The sequence below is a fragment of the Tachyglossus aculeatus genome, chromosome 1 (genome assembly GCF_015852505.1).
Source record: "Tachyglossus aculeatus isolate mTacAcu1 chromosome 1, mTacAcu1.pri, whole genome shotgun sequence".
Taxonomy (NCBI): domain Eukaryota; kingdom Metazoa; phylum Chordata; class Mammalia; order Monotremata; family Tachyglossidae; genus Tachyglossus; species Tachyglossus aculeatus.
This window is the reverse complement of record NC_052066.1, coordinates 141,930,935-141,938,971: the sequence shown is the minus strand read 5'-3', so window position 1 is coordinate 141,938,971 and position 8,037 is coordinate 141,930,935. Positions and strand designations below refer to the sequence as shown.

At 43.6% G+C, this 8,037-nt stretch overlaps 1 non-coding gene across 1 annotated transcript; it reads right to left on the bottom strand.

Moving 5' to 3' along the window:
* Positions 1 to 5,851: 5,851 nt before the first annotated feature.
* LOC119934435 lies at positions 5,852 to 5,989 on the bottom strand. Its single transcript, XR_005452935.1, has one exon. It is a non-coding gene; the product is annotated as a small nucleolar RNA SNORA7 (small nucleolar RNA).
* Between the last annotated feature and the right edge of the window lie 2,048 nt (positions 5,990 to 8,037).

The window sequence follows — 8,037 nt, the reverse complement described above, 5'->3', positions numbered from 1 at the left end:
CTGGGGATCTAGGGCAGTGCCATTAGATCAAGAACTAACTTGTGGGCTGGAACATGTCTCATGCTTCTACTGTATGTCCCCAAGTATTAATCCATGCTTTGCACTATGGGTTGCTCAGTATATACCATTGTTATTACCCTAGTTGATCAATTGTACTTACTGAGCACTTACTGTGTGCAGAACACTATACTAAGTACTTGGGAGAGTACAATATAGCAATGGAACTGAAACATTCCCTGCCCACAAAGATCTTACAGTCTAGAGGACTCTTCCTCTTCTTCTTCCTCCTCCTTCTCCTTCATCCTCATCCTGCACCTCCAGCTCCTCCTCTTCCTCCTCCTCCTCCTACTAGTAATAATAATAATGGTATTTAAGTGCTTACTATGTACAAAGCACTGTTCTAAGCGCTAGGGAGGTCACACGGTGATCAGGTTGTCCCACATGGGGCTCACGGTCTTAATCCCCATTTTACAGATGAGGTAACTGAGGCACAGAGAAGTTAAGTGACTTACCCCAAGTCACACAGCTGACAATTGGCAGAGCCGGGATTTGAACCCATGACCTCCGACTCCAAAGCCCGTGCTCTTTCCACTGAGCCACGCTGCTTCTCTATGTCTCTAGGCCTAGAGAAGCAGCAAGGCCTAATGGAAAAAGCGCAGGCTTGGGAGTCAGAGGAGCTGGGTTCTAATCCCAGCTCTGCCCTCTGCCTGTTATGTGACCTTGGACAAGTCACTTAACTTCTGTGTTAGTTTCCTCACCTATAAAACGGGGATTAAGCACCTGATCTCCTTGATCATGAGCCCCATGTGGGACAAGTTCTGAGGTGGACCTGTCTGTGCTGTATCTACCCCAGCACATCGTACGGCAACCACTTAACAAAGACCAACATTATTATCATCATTAGCGGTCCCAGAAGTGTATCCAATAATGAGAACCTCTCTTGAACTGAAGCACTACAGGCTTCCAGTTTCCAGGTGAATTGGGCCCCTCTGCTCAAGGCAAGTGTTTCTTTGGAAGATGTTTTCCATCAGAATGGGCAACTCTAATGAGGTAGGATCTTCCTGCAACCAGGATGCTAAGACATTAAACATCCCCCTCATCTCTCTCGTCTATTTTGCCACCAACCTCTCAGTCATGTCCTGCCTCTGGCCTGGATCTCCCTCCCTCTTCATATCCGACAGGTGTTCACTCTCCCCCAAAGTCTTATTAAAAGTGCATGTCCTCCAAGAGGCCTTACCTGGCTAAGCCTCATTTCCTCTTCTTTCACTCCCTTTCACTCCCAAGCGCTTAGTACAGTGCTCTGCACACAGTAAACCCTCAATAAATACGATTGATTGATTTTGTGTCTCCTTTGTACTTGGATTTGTACCCTTTATATACCCCTCCCTCAGTCCTAATTCACCTGTGTACATATCAGTAATACATTTAAATATATATTAACTGCATTCATTCATTCATTCATTTAATTGTATTTATTGATGCTTATTGTGTGCAAAGCACTGTACTAAGCACTTGATAGAGTACAATACGACAATAAACAGACACATTCCCTGCCCACAGTGAGCTGTCTCCCCTTCTAGACTATAAACTCACTGTGGGGAGGGAACATACTAATTCTGTTATATTGTAGTAATAATAACTGTGGTATTTGTTAAGCACTTACTAAATGCCAGGCATTGTACTAAACACTGGAGTGGATACAAGCCAATAGGGTTGGACAAAGTCCCTGTCCCACATGGGGCTCACAGTCTCAATCCCCATTTTACAGATGAGGTCACTGAGGCACAGAGAAGTGAAGTGACTTACCCAAGGTCACACAGTAGACAAGTGATGGAGGTGGGATTAAGACCTATGACTTTCTGACTCCCAGGCCAGGCTGTAACCGCAGCGTGGCTTAGTGGAAAGAGCCCGGACTTGGGAGTCAGACGTCATGGGTTCTAATTCCAGCTCTGCCAATTGTCATCTCTGTGACTTTGGGCAAGTCACTTAACTCCTCTGTGCCTCAGTTACCTCATCTGTAAAATGGGGATTAAGACTGTGAGCCCCATGTGGGACAACCTGATTACTTTGTATCTCCCTTAGCACTTAGAACAGTGCTTGGCACATAGTAAGCGCTTAACAAATACCATCATTATTATTATTATCCACTAGGCCAAGCTGCTTCTCTACTGTACTGCAATGTATTGTACTCTCCTGGTGCTTGCTCTGCACACAATCAATACTCATGATGGATTGATTGATTTATCCCACTCTGATCTTGCCACAAGGAACCCTGATTTCATCAGCTTGCCTGAAATGAACCTATTTCTGGCTTTTTTGTTCTCCCAGCCTTGTCCCCTCCTCTTGCTGTAGCTCTGTTTTTCACTGCAGTCCAGAGGGGCCTCAGGGTGGGACAAAGCTCAAATAATGATAATAATAATGAGATTTGTTAAGTGCCTACTATGTGCCAAGCACTGTTCTAACCTCAAAGCCACTAAAGCTCCTGGCTAGCAGCTACCAATCAGACACACTACCTGGCCAATCTAGATCAGTAAAAATAATAATAATAATTAATAATGATGGTACTTGTTAAGTGCTTACTGTATGCCAAGCACTGTTCTAAGCATCATCATCAATCATATTTATTGAGCGCTTACTATATGCAGACCACTGTACTAAGCGCTTGGGAAGTACAAATTGACAACATATAGAGACAGTCCCTACCCAACAGTGGGCTCACAGTCTAAAAGGGGGAGACAGAGAACAAAACCAAACATACTAACAAAATAAAATAAATAGAAGAGATATGTACAAGTAAAATAAATAAATAAATAAATAGAGTAATAATGAATAAATAAATAAATAGAGCAATAATAAATAAATAAATAAATAGAGTAATAATAAATAAATAAATAGAGCAATAATAAATAAATAAATAAATAGAGTAATATAAATAAATAAATAGAGCAATAATAATAAATAAATAAATAAATAAATAGAGTAATGAGCCCTGAGGTAGATACAAGTTAATCAGGTTGTACACAGTCCCTGTCCCAAATGGAGCTCACACTCTTAATCCCCATTTTTTACTGTTAAGGTAACTGAGGCACAGAAAAGTTAAGTGACTCTGACAAGGTCACACAGCAAGTGGTGGAGCTGGGATTAAAAGATAGAGGACAATCTGTTTAGTTGGGTAATGAGGTAGAAGTGTTTCATCTATCTGTGAAGTATTGAAGTTCCTCCATCCACTCTCAAACCACTCCTGCCTGCTGCTGCTGTTTCTGGGATTCCAGTCCTTCAGGGATACTTCAAATGAGGGAAATTACACGATCTTAGATTATTGGAGATCTGACTGGGTGATTGCTTGGCTCCCTGAAATCTGCCACAGCCAACTCTGCCTGTAAATTATCATGTCATTCAGGAAGCCTCTTGGGTCCAATTACACACTGGAAGAATTATCCAGGTGCACACAGAGACCTCCGGAGTCTTGATGTATTACAGGCAGAAGGACTGATTTTCCAACAGTCATGGACCTGTCATCCAAGCCAAGGGGAAGGAATAGCTCCAAGGACATATACAAGATGAGATATGCAAAATGAACCATCCCATGAGGGATTTCTATGGTCCATTTTTAACAGTGAGGACATAGGTCAAGGGAGGCAATTATTGTAAGGTTCTTCCAAAGCAGAGGACGAATACTGGGTTGGATGGATGGAGGGGCTGACCCAGTATTCACCTTTACTTATGGTTTGATGTTGGTATTTGAATGCTGATTCCAACCTACTAGGCAGTGATGATTCATGTGATCTGGATAGCCAGGTTCTCCCTGTTGGAATGCAGGAGGCAGGAGAATCAATCTCAGGGTCTGAAAACTGTGCTTGCCATTGTATGTCCCTCTAGGAAGAAGCCCTTATCCATCATTGTGTTCACTGGTTTAGGAGAAAGGAACGTTTGCTGTTCACCTCTGGAAAAGTAAGACTGGGGAGAGAGAGGGCAGGACCCAAGTAGTGAAGTCTTTGAAAAGACTAAGCAGTAAGTTTTTCTCGGCCTTAAAAGTAATAATGCAATCCTTAAGCTCAGTTTATGAAATCACTCCCTCAGTTGCCTTCCTCGGGTGAGCGGAGTGGAAAGAGCATGGGCTTGGGCTTCAGAGGTCGTAGGTTCTGATCCCAACTCCATCACTTGTCTGCTGTGTGACCTTAGGCAAGTCACTTCACTTTTCCATGCCTCAGTTCCCTCATCTGTAAAATGGGAATTAAGACTGTGAGCCCCACATGGGACAACCTGATTACCTTGTATCTACCCCAGCACTTAGAACAGTGCTTGGCTCATAGTAAGTGCTTAACAAATACCATTATTGTTATTATTATTAATATGATAATCAGTTCATCTGGGGACAGAGCTCTGACTTTAAGGATGCAGAAATCTCTGTCCACCAAGTAGCTCGCACTGCGCCCTGGGCTCCATGGGGTCCCTGAGCTGAGTCAGGGTCGGGGGTGGTATGGCAGACTGGGATCTGGGAGAAGCAGTCGCCAGCCTTCCGTTCGTCAGGCTGGGAATGGGAGGAGGCACATTCACAGGCACGGTCGTTATGGGAGAGGACTTTGAGGAGCCCGATAGGCTGTGTCGAGAAGCTGTGAGAGTAAGGATGGGTTAGAAAAGCCCTGAGCAGAATGAGCAAAGCAAGAAAGGCTCAAAATCAAGGCCAAGAAGAAAAGGTTGAACTAGAAGCTGGAGGGTTCCGAGGGATGATCCCCACAGGATAATTAGAGGAAACAGGAGGGACTAATGGAAAGAGCATAAACCTGTGAGTCAGAGGACCTGGGTTCTAATCTTGATAATAATGATGGTATTTGTTAAATGCTTACTATGTGCCAAGCACTGTTCTAAGCACTGGAATAGATACCAGGTTATCAGGATGTCCCACGTCGGGCTCACAGTCTTAATCCCCGTTTTGTAGATGAGATAACTGAAACACAGAGAAGTTGAGTGACTTGCCCAAGGTCACACAGAAGACAAGTGGCAGAGTTGGGATTGGAATCCATGACCTCTGACTCCCAAGCCAGGACTCTTTCCACTAAGCCACGCTGCTTCTCTGATAGTGTCACTTCAAGTGATCAATCAATCAAGGGTTTTTATTGAGCATTTTACTGAGTGCAAAGAATTGTACTAAGCAGTTGAGGAGAGTACAATAAAATAGTTAGTAGACACATTCCCTGCTCACAATGTATTTAGTCTAGAGAGGGTGACAGACATGAATATAATGCATCATTTACAGATATGTACAAAAGTTCATTGTTATATTGTACGCACCCAAGTGCTTAGTACAGTGCTTTGCACACAGTAAGCACTCAAAAAATGTGATTGCATAAATGAAGTACTTTGGGGCTGAGGGTGAGGTGAATACCAAAAGCCCATAAAAGAGAGATCTAACTGCGTAAACAATCCTAAGGGAGAGAGAGTAGGGTATAAGAGGGCATAATTGTAGAAGGAGGAGGAGATGGGACCTAAATAGGGCTTTGAAGGTGGGGAGAGTGGTGGTCTAGCATGTGTGGAGGGAGGGGAGTTTCAGGACAGAGAGATAGTGCGGGAAAGAATTGGTGGTAAGATAGATGAGTTCAGGGCACAGTGAGCAAAATGGCACTTTTCTTGTCTTATGCCATCGAGTCGTTTCTGATGCATAGCGACATCACAAACACATCTCTCTCAGAACACCCCACTCTCCATCTGCAATCGTTCTGGTAGTGGATCCAGAGAGTTTTCTTGGAAAAAATAAGGAAACGGTTTACCCTTGCCACCCTTCACCAGTAAATGTGAGTCTCTACCCTCGACTTTCTCCCATGCCGCTGCTGCCCAGCATGGGTGAGTTTGGACTTGTAACAGATTGCCTTCCACTCGCTAGCCACTGGCCAAGCTAGGGATGGAATGGGTAGGTCTCTGCTTGACTCTCCCTCCCGTAGCTGAAACTGGTGGAGTACTGGAAACTCTGCAGGTGTGACCCTGAGAGGGCTAAACTGGCACTAGAGAAGCAAAATGCGTGGGTTGGGCTGTAGAAGGAATTCAGTGAGATGATAGGAGAAGCAAGTTGATTGTGGGCTTTCAAGCCAATGGTAAGGAGTTCCTCTTCAAGCACTTAGTACAGTGCTCTGCACATAGTAAGTGCTCAATAAATATGATTGAATGAGTGAATGTGGAAGTGGATGGGCAACCACTGGAGGTTGGTGAGGAGTGAAAAGTGTGGACTGCATTTTTTTGTGAAGTATAGACTGGAATGGGGAGAGAGGAGGCAGGGAGGTCAGGGAGGAGACAGAAGTGCTCAATAATAATAGTGATGGTATTTGTTAAGTGCTTACTACGTGCCAAGCACAGTTTTAAGGGCTGAATAAATATGATTGAATGAAAGAATGAAGATGCAATAGTCAAGGCAAAGTAGGATAAGTACTTGAATCAGCATAGTTGCAATTTCTGTGGAGAGGAAAGTGTGGATTTTAGCGATGCTGTCAAGGTAGAATATACAGGATTTGGAGACGGATTGAATATGTAGGTTGAATGAGAGAGATGAGTCGAGGTTAACGCTAAAGGCACCGGCTTGTGAAAAAGGGAGGATGGTAGTGTGTCTGTGGTGACAGAAAAGTCAGGAGGAGGACGGGGTTTGAGTGGGAAGATTAGGTGTTCTGCTTTGGACATGTTAAGTATAAGGTGTCAGCAGAACATCCAGGTGTCTTGGTGGCAGGAGGAATTGTGAGACTGCAGATGAGCAGAAAGATCAGGACTGAAGATGGAGACTGGGGAATAATCCACGTAGAGATGGGAGTTGAAGCCATGGGAGTGAATAAGTTCTTCAAGGGAGAGGGTGTAGATAGAAATAAAGATCACTCCTTGCTACACTATTGCATTTGTTACTTACAATACCTGGCATTATTGTCATTTGCCCCCATTATTACAACCTTCCAAAATTCTCACTTCTAAGACAATCACTCCATATCTATTATTATCAGCAGTGCTTAGAACAGTGCTTTGCACATAGTAAGCATTTAATAAATACCATAATAATAATTATTATTATTATCAGCAATAATAATAATTGTGGCATTTGTTAAGTACTTACTATGTGCCAGGCACTGTACTAAGCACTGCAGTGGAGGCAACCCAATAGAGTTGGACACAGCTTCTGTCCCAGATGCAGTTCCCAGTTTTAATACCCATTTTAGAGATGGGGAAACTGAGGCCCAGATAAGTGAAGTAACTGGCCCAAGTTCACACAGCAGTCAAGGGGTGGAGCTGAGATTTGAACCCAGATCCTGACTTTCAGGCCCGGGATCTATTCACTGGGTCATGCTACTTCTCCACTAGGCCACACTGCACATCCAGTGGTCTCCAACACTGGCACTGGCCTTTTATTGCAGCCATCCCATGGAAGCCACGTCTCCCAAAACCTCAAAATAGTGCTTCAAAAAAATCACATTCCAGTGAAGCCAGATTCTCTGAAGCAACATCCCTCTCAATCAAGCCCCTCATAGCCACATCCCATTATTCAATTGTATTTATTGACTGCTTACTATGTGCAGAGCACTGTACTAAGTGCTTGGGAGAGAACAATATAACAATAAACAGACACAAGCTCTGCCCACAATGAGCTTACAATCTTAAGCTCACCCCCACAGTCACAACCCCGGGAAGCCACATCCCTTTGATTACCTCAGCTCACTTCAGCTCAGTTCAAATAGGAAAATCAAACATAGTTCAGCAGAGTGGCCAATTTTCAGACAGGGCTCACTTGGTGAACTCTAGAAATCACTCGGGGTCAGAGAACGTTCTTTCAAACCTTTTCCAGGCTTTTAAATCCCCTTGGCACTTTTTGCAAGTCTTGTAAACCGGTGAAAATGAATTTGGAATTGAAAAAAGATTTGGAGGACTGTTTTCTGAAAAGTGGACTCTTCGAGGGGAAATGTTCTTGTTAAGATTTGGATTCAACTGAAAAATTATGAAAATACTGCCAAGTCAGAGTGCTCCTTTACCCAATGTGTTTATTACCAGTAAAATGCTTGTATAACTGTT